Source organism: Nyctereutes procyonoides, unplaced genomic scaffold, assembly GCF_905146905.1.
Source record: "Nyctereutes procyonoides isolate TBG_1078 unplaced genomic scaffold, NYPRO_anot_genome, whole genome shotgun sequence".
NCBI classification, from domain to species: Eukaryota; Metazoa; Chordata; class Mammalia; order Carnivora; family Canidae; genus Nyctereutes; species Nyctereutes procyonoides.
In genome coordinates, this window is record NW_026575024.1 from 17648637 (window position 1) to 17660976 (window position 12340).

The 12340-nt window shown below is 37.7% G+C and overlaps 1 protein-coding gene across 3 annotated transcripts in view; it reads left to right on the forward strand.

The window, feature by feature from the left end:
- The window catches only part of PTPRT (protein tyrosine phosphatase receptor type T), a 1038801-nt gene that overhangs the window by 784720 nt on the left and 241741 nt on the right, over nucleotides 1-12340 (forward strand). The window lies entirely within an intron of this gene.

A 12340-nucleotide genomic window follows, 5' to 3' on the forward strand; every position in this document is an offset into this window, starting at 1 on the left:
TCTAATATTTAGGGCTATGATCTATTTTCTGTTCTTGTATATAGTGTGAATTTAAATTTATGTTTTTGCATGTGGCTATTCAGTTGGCCCAGGATCATTTGCTGAAAAGATTATTCTATGACCCTCAAATTTTCTTGGGTTCTTTATCACGAATCAATTGATCATAAATGTAGTGGTTTATTTCGGTAGTCTCAGTTCTCTTCCATTGATCTATAGCTGTGTCTTATGCCAAGACCACACTGTATTGATTTTCATGTTGTAAAATCAGGAACTGTAAATCCTCCAACTTTGTTCTTACTTTTTAAAATTGTTTTGCTTTTTATGGATCTTTGCATTTCCATATACATTTTAGTATCAGCTTGTTAGTTTTTGCCGAAAGTCTCCTGGGATTCTGATAGAGATTGCATCACGCCTATAGATAAATTTGATGAGAACTGCCATATTAACAGTATTGACTATTCCAATCCATGAACATGAAATGTCTCATCACTTATTTATGTCTTCAAATTTTTCAACAATGTTTTGTACTATTCATTGTACAAGAATTTCACATTGTTTAGACTTATTTCTAAGTATTCATTTTGGTACTATTGTGAACAAAATTGTTCACTTAATTTCATTTTCAGATTGTTCTTTGCCAATGACAGATATACAATAGATTTTTGTATTTTGGTTTTGTATCCTGTGACTTTGTTTAAATTGTTTATTCTAGTTGGAGTGTGTGTATCTGTGTCTGTTTCTGTGTCTATCTGTATTCCTTAGAATTTTTATGTATAGGGTCACATCATCTTCAAATAAAACATTCATTCCTTTCCCTCCAATGCCTTTAATTAATTAACAAGGCTCACTGGCTAGAATCTCTAGTACAATGCTTTATGTCACTGCCTAGAGTCTGTAGTACAATGATGAGTAGACCTTTTCTCTTGTTACTGCTTTATCAGTCTTTTAACCTTGAGTATGGTATTCACTTTACATGTTTCATAGATAGCCTTTATCAAATTTACAAAGCTTCTGTTTCTAGTTTGTTAGTACTAATCATAAATATGCATTGGATTTTGTCTAATTTTTTTCTGAACTGTTGAAATTATCATGTGATTTCTTCCATTTATTTTAAATATATGTTGCATTGCATTAATTGATTTTTGGATAGTAAATCAACCTTGCATTCCTGGGCTAAATCTCAATTAGCTATGATGTATAATCTTTTTTATATGCTGCTGGATTTAGTTTGCTAATATTGGGTGAAATATTTGGGGAGTCATTATTCATAAAGGATTAGATCATAGTTTCGTTTTAATGTAATGTGTTTCTCTGGTTTTGATATCAGGGTTTCATAGAATGCATTGAGATGCATCCCCTCCTCTGCTATTTTCTGTATAAGTTTATGAAAAATTAGAATGATTTATTCTTTAACTATTTAATAGACTTCAGTGAAGTCATATGGACTGGGATTTTTTGAGGGAAGAATTTTAATAATTGCTTGTTTGAATGCATTGAAGTTTTCTATTTGTTTATAACACGGGTTTGGTAAATTGTGTTTCTAGAATTTTTTTCCATTTCATCTAAGTTATCTACATTTTTTGGCATAAATGTTTTTTATGGCATTTCTTTATAATTTTTAAAATATCTATGGGATCAATAGTGATGTTCCCTTTCTCATTCTTGATTTTGGTAGTATATGTCATCTCTCTTTTTCTCTTGACCAGTGGAGATAAAGAATTGCCAACTGTGTTGATCTTTTCAGAAATTCAACTTTTGTTTAATTGGTTGTTCATTCTTATTTTTATGATGTCTATTGCATTGATTTCTACTCTAATCTTTATTCTTTTCTTCTGTCTGCCTATTTGGAGTTTAATTTGCTTTCATTTATCTACTATCTTAAGATGGAAACATAAATTATTCATTTGAAAACTTTTTTTTCTAATATAGATGTTTAAAACTATGAGTTTTCTCCAGCCACTTCTGAAATTGTTAATGTGGACAGTATTGTTCCATTTATTCATTGCTCTTTGGAGAGAAACTACGCTGAGCCTCTCTACTGTTCAAGAAGAGCTACACTATATTTTTTTAAATATGAGGAAGTTGAGGCATATAGAGGTTATTTTAGGTTGAGTTCTCCCAGAAGCAGACTCATAGGCCAAGAATTTGAAAGCAAATAATTTATTAAGGGGATACTCCCAGTAGAAACTGGTTCGAGACAAAGGGAAGCTGGAAAGAGAAGGCAAAGAAACTAAACAAGGGTGTGATCCTGTGAGGGTCTCTGGACAGTGAATTACACCTTGAATGGGTCCCCCTTGAGGCAAAGGAGCAGGATTTTTTCACTTCTGCCCAAGCTGGTTACTGGAAATGCTAGCCCAAGGCCAAGTACAAATGAAGGTTGGGAAAGAGCAGGACTTAAATTTTCTAGTCCTCTTTACTAGAAAGAGAGGCACCAGTAGTTTCAGAACAACTCTAAAGAGTTCCACGGGACCCCCATTAACATCAGAGCACACAGAAGCTGGCTGATGGACACACAAAACCAGAAAGAATGATTAAGAAATGTAATCACTGTCCTCTTGTGAGATTAAATTACTTGCTCAAGGTCACACAGCTATGTATCTATTAGAAGATCTTGCGCCAGAAACCAAGTTTATAAATGTTAATATTGTGTTTTAATCATATTTATTAGAAATCTACCAAAGATTTGTTGCATGAGCCCTTGTTTTATTAACATATTTACTGTTGATTAACTTTTTTTGATAACTAAAGGCTTTAGTATCTGTATATGAATCATTTCTGATGCTAGTTGCTACTGTCTAGGACCTTTCCCTATAGTCGTTCTGGTCATCAGAAGGCCCTGTGGTAATCTAGGAAAATATAGAGACTAAAAATCTTCCTACTATTTCATGAAATTATATTAACATAAGAAAGTACAAAGACTGCATAAGCAAGAACAAAGTTAACTTCAGTGGGGAGTGCATTTACCATGTTCCTGTAGATCACCATCAGCTCCATGAACAACCAAGGTCTACATGTTCCTATAGATCACTCAGTCAAGTATCCCTTGGAAGAAAAGATATTAGCAGACCATGTAATCATTAGTCAGTGTGTTTAAGTTAAGACCTTATGCCTTTACTTATATTCAATGTGCTAATATTAAGAGCTTCTTAGTTGACAAGTTTGCTATGTCACCAGACATTCTGGAATAAAGATATTTGCTATTGGGGAACTTTTTGCGTATAATATTAAAATTGTATTTGTAAAACAAGTTATCTGTAAGATAAATATCTAGAAAAGAAAGGGTTTCCCTCATTTATTTCCAGTATTAAGCCAGAGATTTGTTGCCACAGAAGAATGGTAGACAATTTGCCAACATTTCATTGAATGATTGCATCAGTATAGCTGGATAATAGGGACCCTTTTCTCTCTTTTCTCTACTTTTCAAATTTTATAAGGTGTTATTGTATTTTCCTTGACATAAAAATAATTTTTTTTAAAAAAAGTGGATTGTTTGGTGGGGTACAATAGAGATGTTGGCTCAACTTTGGGTGTGCTAGAAAGCAGTGTGGTCTCATGGTTAAGATGGAAGGCTTAGGAATCAGACTGTGTTCAAATCCTAGCTTCAGCATTCAAACAGCAGTGTGACTTTGGGTAAATTTCTGAGCCTCTCTGTACTTTATTTCTCTTATTCTGCCTGAATAAGTGTCTGCCTCTTAGAGTTATTATGAAGGTCAAATTAGATAATGTGTTGAATGTACTTAACATGGTGTCTAGTAGATAGTAAATGCTCATTAAACATTTTCTGTTGGGTGAAGTAATCATTGTAGTACACAGCAATGGGAACTATGATAGAAATGTGGACAGGGAGCTATGGAAACAGAGGAAAGAGAAACTAGCTCTATTTTGCAAGCAAGTCTTCTTAGAAAGAGTAACATTTGATGTGGGTCTGGATTGGATGAAGAACCCTCAAGATGGAGAAAAAGAAAAAAGGCATCTTGGGAAGATGGAACAGCATCTAGAATAGCATTGATGCATGTATTAAGAATTGACATGAACAGGGGCACCACCTGGGTGGCTCACTCGGTGGTTAGGTGTCCAACTCTTGATTTCGGTTCAGGTCATCATCTCAAAGTTGTGAGATTGAACCTCATGTCAGGCTCTGCACTCAGCACAGTTTGCTTGGGATTCTTTCTCGCTTTTCCTCTACTTCCTGCTCATACACACTCTCTCCCTCTCTCCAAATAAATAAATAAAATCTAAAAAAAATTGACATGAACATGCTTTTGAAATTAATTTTCTAAAATTTGCCAAATTTGTTTATTTAATAAGTACTTAGTGAACAGCTGTTACATGTTTAGCAGGTATTAGCTGGGCATATAACAATTAACTAGACAAGAAGATCTCAGACTTCATGAATGTGAGCTACTATTAGGGAATGAGCAGTAAGCTAGTAAAAAAAATAATCAGACAGGACATATTTCAATTGTGATGAGAACTATAAAAGAAATAAATCAATAGATGTAATAGACAATGACTCAAGCAAACTGGTAATTATGAATAAATGCTGTGGTGGACTGGAATGACCCAAAGCAAAGATTTTCAACAAAGTAAGAATATTGGAGGGGGATGTCCTTGCTAGGGTAAAGATATAAATATCAGAATCACCTAGATTTATGTTTTTATAGCTGCACGCTAAAATGATTATCTGGAGATCCTCTTTTTAAAAATGTACTAATGCTAGATCCTCACCCCTAGAGATTCTGATTTGGTTGATTTGGAGTGAGGCCAAGGAATAGCATTTTTTAAAAAGTAATTTTAGAAAGGATATTTAGAATGTACAGAGTTGAAAACTACTGATCTTGAGCAACACATATCCTTTTTTTTAAGATTTATTTATTTGAGAGAGAGAGAGAGAGAGATCAAGCATTCGAGTGGGGGATGTAGGGGGAGAAGCAGAGGGAGAGAATTTCCAAGCAGAGACTCCCTGCTGAGTGCAGAGCCTGATGTGGGACTTGAGCTCACAACCCATGAGATCATGACCTGAGCTGAAACCAAGAGTCAGATTCTTGACTTACTGAGCCACACAGACACCACAAGCAATACACTTCTGATTTTGAGGGAACTATTCTCTGCCCTCACTTGAAAAATCACATATAATCTCAACAACACTGGCTAATTGAATTCATTAAAAAGATCATGGTTGATCAAGTGGAATTCATTCCTGGGGTACAAGGATGGTTCAACGTACACAAGTCAATAAATGTGATATATCCATCCCATTAATAGAAGGAAAGGTAAAAATCATATGATCATCTCAGTAGATGCAAGAAGAACATTTGACAAAATTCGGTGACATTCATATTTTTTTTAATGTCAGCAAATCAGTTATAGAAGGAATATACCTCAGAATGAAACTATGACAAGCCCACAGCTAAGATGCTTAGTGATGAAAAGTTGAAAGGTTTTCCTCTAAAGTAGGGAACAAGACAAAGGTGCCCACTCCTATTCAACATTATACTAGAGTCCTAGGCAGAGCATTCAGGCAATAAAAAGAAATAAAAGGTATCCAAATTGGAAAGGAAGAAGTAAAATTGTCTCTGTTTGCAGCTGACATGATCTTATACATAAGATATAATCGTATATGATATATATGTCATATAATAACTATAATAAAAGAACTATAATAAAGAATTAAAAATTCAATAAATAAAGTTGCAGGATACAAATCAACACATAAAAAGTAGTTGAATTTCTATATACTAACAATTACCTGGAAAATAAAGAACACAATCCCATTTACAATAGCACCAAAAGGATAAAATACTTAGGAATAAATTTAAGGAGATGAAAAATCACTACACTGAAAAGTATAAAAATGTGATTATAGAAATTGAAGAAAACACAAATACATGAAAAGATATCCTGTGTTTATGGGTCAGAAGAATCAATACTGTTAAAAATCCATTCTACCCAAAGTCATCTGTAGATTCAGTGTAATCCTTCTCAAGATTCCAATGGCATTTTTACAGAAATAGAAGAAACAATTCTAAAATTCATATGGAACCACAAAAAATTCTGAATAGCCAAAGCAGTCCTGAAAAAAAAAAGCTGAAAGCCACACATGTCCTGATTCAAAACTATATTACAAAGTTATATTAATAAAAATAGTGTGGCAACAGGATAAAAACAGACACATTGATCAATGGAACAGAATTGAGAGGCCAGAAGTCCGTGCATATATGGATATATGCATATATGTCAAACTGCTATTCAAGGAAGCCAAGGATACTCAATGGGGAAAAGAAAATCTCTTTAATAAATGGCATTGGAGAAACTGGATATTCACGTGCAAGTAAATGAAATTGGACCCCTGTCTTGCACGACTCACAAAAATTAACTTGAAATGGATTAAAGAGGGCAGCCTGGGTAGCTCAGTGGTTTAGTGCCGCCTTCAGCCCAGGGCATGATCCTGGAGACCCTGGATCAAGTCCCACATCAGGATCCATGCAGGGATCCTGCTTCTCCCTCTACTTGTGTCTGCCCCCGCCCCCGTCTCTTATGAATAAATAAAATCTTTTTTTAAAGAAATGGATTAAGGACAATGTAAGACTAAAACATAAAAGTATTAGAAGAAAACAGAGGGGGAAATTCCTTGAATTGGTGTTGGCAATGATTTAATGGAAATGACCACCAAAAGCACAAGCAACAAAAGCAGAAATAAACAGGTAGTCTATGTGAAACTAAAAAAATTTTCACTGCAAAAGAAATATCAACAAAATGAAAAGTCAGATTATAGAATGGGAAATAACATTTGCAAACCATATATCTGATAAGGGGCTAATATTCAAAATGTATAGGGAAATCCTACAACTCACTAGCATAAAATAAAATAATTAAAAGTAGCAAAAGGTCATGAATAGACAGTTTTCCAGGAAAGGTATTCAGTTAGCCAACAGGTACATGGAAATGTGTTCAACACCACTAATCATAAGGGAAATTGGCAAATCAAACTCCAATTAAAAAAATAAACAAAACCAAATGAGATATCACTTCATATCTATTTAAATGCCTGTCATCAAAAACCCAAAAGATAACAAGTGTTGGCCAGGATATGAAGAAAAAGGTCTCTGAACACCATTGGTAGAAATGTAGAGTGGTACTGCCATTATGGGAAACAGAGTGGAATTCCTCAAAAAAGTTTTTAAAAATAGAATCACCCTATGATCCAGCAACCTTACTTCTGGTTATATATCCAAATAAAGTGAAATCAGTGTCTCAAAGAGATATCTGCACTACGAGCCTCATGCAGTTTTGAAGTCTTGTAGCTTTGTAAGAACTCTATGGTACATTTGTGAGACACTAAATGTACAAAAGGCAAATAGAATCTTAATGGTATTCTAAAAATAGTTTTGACCTTGCAGATCACCCCAATGGGCCCAGGAACACTAGGTGGGCTTCCATTGCCTACACTGGGCCACCATGGCTTCCTCCATCACATGGGGATGCTTGCCTTGCTTTGCTCTATCCAATGGCTTTAATACCGAATTGTTTGGGAAGGAGCTAGAGCAGGGCAGTAGAGAAACCTTGACTTTTACTTTTAACTAATGAGGTTGGTTGTGGTATTAATGAGTTAATTCTAAAATGATTTTGTGTGTATTGTGTTAGAGAGTAAGTGAGTAGACAATACTGATGTTAGAAATAAGTATTTTTGCTGCAGAAAAAAGGAAAAATAGGCATAAGGAAGGTGAGGAGGAATCATGTGTTAGTGGATTTGAATTGACAATATCAGTATGAACCAATAGATATGAATTTATGAAGCCTATTTCTGGGAGAACATAGGCCCAAATGTATCCCTTTCCGAAACTAGGCAATCTTTACCTGTGAGCTCCAGCATCCTGTTACCTGACTTCAGCATTCTGAATGGATAACAGCCCCCAGCTGGAGATCTCTTCCCCAGATACACCAAGGGGACCATGGGATATATTTGTGATCAATGGATGGCTCTGATGGGCCCCTGGTCCCTCAAAGAGGAGCACCCATTCTCATGCAGACCATTGGGTCAGAAATCAGAGGGGGCAGGATGCTCTGGTGTCAGTGTCCTCTAACACCTGCAGAGGAATTCCTGCACATCTTGCTCTTCATGGTGTGTGAAGCAGCTGTTCTATATGGGCTGGAGTCTTGGGACATGAGTCTAGAGTAGAGTGTTCTAGTCTCAAGAGACACAAACTAGAGGATTGAAGTTGTAGGCAAGCCTGAGTCTGAACATTTGGGGAGAGAGGGCTGGGGGCCCCAGACACTGCAGCATAGAGAATCAACAATGGATTTTGAAGATGAGCTGTAGGGAAGAAGCCAAAGCCAGGGAAGTGAAAGAAGGTACAAACTTCACCTTCCCTGTTTGGGTGGAGCTGCTTTTGGGGCTCTGCCAGAAGAGACTCTTGGAGAACTTATGTGGAAAATATGGTCATAAACACCCATCTTCTCATTGGAAGAAATAGAGGGGACATCACAGGAAGGGAAAATGTCTGAGTAAATGCTATATGTTATGAGGTGAGCATCTTAAGTTCTTCTCTTATACTATCAGGAATTTTCTACCAAAAAAAAAAAAATCCCTTCTTTTTACCAAATGCTCCTGAATAGTTTATTGCGTCCACTTCTTTTGCACTCAAGATACACCTTTTGGGGAGTTCTCATTTAGGTGTGATTTTATTGTTACCAGCAAGCTGAAAAGAGTTGAGATCAATGTATTTCCAAGATAATGGTGATCAGAATGAAGTTACCACAGGAAACAAGAAGAAACTGTCTTGTCCCCCAACCCACGCACCCCCACCCCCACTCCCACTTCCTAAAACGTATGATCAGGAAAAGGATTGTTGCATGGCTTGCACGTGCCATCTCTTCCTTCATCCCCCTTCATCAGAGTTACCTGATCTTTGAGAGAGGCTGGATCCCTTGACAAAAAATTTATATGACAAAGTGGTGTATGGTTTTCTGGCTGCAATTGCAGATTTGCCTCTGAAGGGACAAGCTGCAGGTACTGTGGGTCTGAGAATATTGCTGGCTATACGTTGGCACATTCATCCCAATTGTATGTGAACTGTATGTTGACAACACAGCTTAACACTCCCCTCCTTTGCCAGGCTCTGTGATTTCAGAAGAAGTTGGGTAGGATAGAGCTATATAGTTTAGGCCAAGTAAAAAATACTCAGAAGGCCCTGTATACATTTTGGTGCCTTACAGAAAAAGAAGGAAGGTAGAGAAAAAGAGAGGGATAGTGAACTGTAAATGAGATGTCTGGCTTTCTGTTTTGCTGCAATTTGACAATCATGGGGCACTCTGCTGTCTGCTGTGAGCCCCAGCATCTTCTATAATCTGGCTGCTAAGTGGAGTTGAGTTGACAAGTGAGTTGTCAATAGATTGGTGGCAAGATCACAGGCTGACCCCTAGAGACATATTTTGCCTCCCTCTGTGGCCTTTGGCAGCATCCTTGTGTTAGAGCCCAGCAAACACCCACTGCTTAGCTGTTCACAACTGTGGAATCGCATCCCAGCCATGGACATTACTCAGGCCAGCCTTGTGCCTCTTCTTGATCCATCCCATCATAGTATGGGGCCAAAGACAACAGAAAGTGACTCCAGGAATGGGATCCAGCCCCAGTGAAGCTCCTAAGGCTTTTGGTTCTCAATTTAGAGAGAAAGGGTGACAGGAGTCAGGAATGGCATGAGACTTTTGGGCATAGAAACAAAAACAGAGATCTTATGTGGATGGTTAACCCAAGAGTAGTTAGGGATAGACTGGGCCTCAGGGGAAAGCAGGGATCAGAGCTCTTTGCAACCCCTGTTCTAGGGATGAGGCTGTTCATGCTTCCTGACCTGGTCAGGAGGGCATAAGGGCTAGATAGGCTGAGTGCCTCCAAGCCCAATTCAGTATTGTAGGTGCCGCCACAAGCCTCCACAGGTGGACTCAACAGATTGTTGCTCCTTCACCCTTCATTGCCTTTTGCTTTTTTGGTCATAGATTAGTGTTGCATGAATCATGAATCCTCAACACAGAGTCCTTAATGCTCTAGCCAGATCCAAAGCTTTACTTGAAACTGCTGTTAATATATAAAGCAATAGGAGTCCTGAAAACTATCAAAGACCCCCCCTCCACTTCCACCTCATGACCTCTAGTTTGGGTCTTGGGTCTTTGCGGTGTCTTTCAGAAACTGTTTTGAGCTTAGCTGTCCTGATAAACAAAGTGATTGTACCATTGAGAAGGATGCCACAGTTGAGGAGGGAATGAGCTCTGAAGTCCTAATTTAATTTAGGCATTTATTAACTTCAGTTTTATGAATATATATGGGTGATGTCGCACACACATATACATACTCAGAGGTCACACACATTGAGTTGTACACACCTTAGGTGACATTCATCTGCATATCACACCACTCATTCAAAGAGTATATATGTTTGTTCAGTTTCTGTATGCCCATTCAAGTTTTCTCTGAGTTTCTAGACACCTGGTCCTTCAGATGCTCATTCAGGCATTGTTCACACACAGTCGTAGTCTGCACTCACAGAGAGGTGGGGCACATTCACTCACATACCACTCACATGCCCTTCAGTCCACTAGTTCTCATTCAGATGTGCCCATCAGACAGCACACATGCTCACTGAGCCATTGCTCACCTCAACTCAGATATCACCTCTTCTAAGTGTGGCAAACATTCACATCTTCTTTCTTTTCCATCTATATCACTGACAACTCCCATGCTAAAGGACATTCAGGGGAAGACTTGCCATATTGAGTGTGTCATGTTTCCTTGGGTCAGTCCCTCTGTACCTTTTTTTTAAATGAAATAGTCCTGTGATTCTGTCTTTGCCCAAGTTGTACTTATTAACCAAATGTCTTTAGATGGACAGCCTAATTTAAGAATGGTAGCCCTAACGACATTCCATTTTCATAAACCATGTCCTAGCTTGCAATACCATCTTTAAATGGTTGGTTTGGGGCCACTACTGCAATAACTTCATTAATTCACAAAATTTTCCTGGGGGCACTCTTTGGGAAATTGTTTTTTTTGTCTTAGATCAGGGGTCCCAAAGATCTATGCAGAATGTCTTCTAAAACAAGAGCATTTATTCAAGAGAAATACAAACTGTGGGCATTCAAAGAGATAGTAAAATGCTATCCAATTTCACAAACTTTAGGATAACTTTTATAAAAAGAGCTTACACATTTGTCATATAGCTGGTATTCAGTAAAGGCTTGGTCATCTCTCTCCACACACTAGCACCTTCTTTCTTCCTTCTAAGTTGAAGGAAATGATACAAGATTACTAGACAGGAGCTTGGAGTATTCACCGTTTATCCTGATTAGGGAGTCTGCATCCAGTCATATTTGTTTTCATGCCTACTTTGAATTTTAACTCAATTTAATTTGGTTTGCTTGAACAAGCATTCACTGATCACTGAATGAGTATTAGGCAACCTACTCAGCAGTGTATGGTGGGGGAAATGATGCAGAGATAACAGACACAGCTCCCACTGTCCAAAAGGTCATAGTCTAGGCAGAGAAATAGTAGTTTCATGCACATATTGTTGCAATCCCAAAAAGATATCCAGTAATGAATTGTAGGGAAACTAAGGTGGAAGACTCATTCAGATTGGGAGGGTCTAGATGGACTTCACTGAGGAGATGAAAGACTCAGCCTTTAGGGAAAGGCTTCCACAGGCAGAAGTGGAGGGCACTGCAGGTTGAGGAAGCATGACCTGATGATGGCATGGAGTGGGATTACAAGATGTTTGTGTAATAGCAAGGGGTCTGGAGCAGCTGAAATAGTTTAGTAGTTTAGACAGAGGGATTCATCCTAAGAGTTTCCAAAAAACAGGCTGAAAGCCAGGCACAAGTGTCCTCAACAGCAAGATAAAGAGTTTAGATTACATCATTCGGATAATGGAGAGCTTGTGAGAGTGCTTGAAGAGGAACAATATTATTTGTTCAGGAAGATCAGTGAGTTGGCTAGTTAGATGATAAATAAGTTAGAGGCAAAGAGACCAGTTGAGTTCAGGTAGTAAGTAAAGAAGTATCCAACAAGGAGAAGGGCAGGTACGGATTGCTGATGTCAACAGGGCCTTTTGATTACAGAGGCACGGTGAGATCTAAGTAGGTAGGGATAGCGAATGGGCCCCAGACTCATGATCTCGCCACTTGATGAATAATGCTGTACTTTACTAAGGAAAGAAAAGTAGAAGGAAGAGGCATGTTTGTAGGGCTTGGGACCATGTTGCATTTTGAATATATTCAGGATGAGCTGTCCTTGAGATCTCTAAATGGAGATAGATTTCTACGAAGCAATGAGTTTATTAATTCTAAAGCT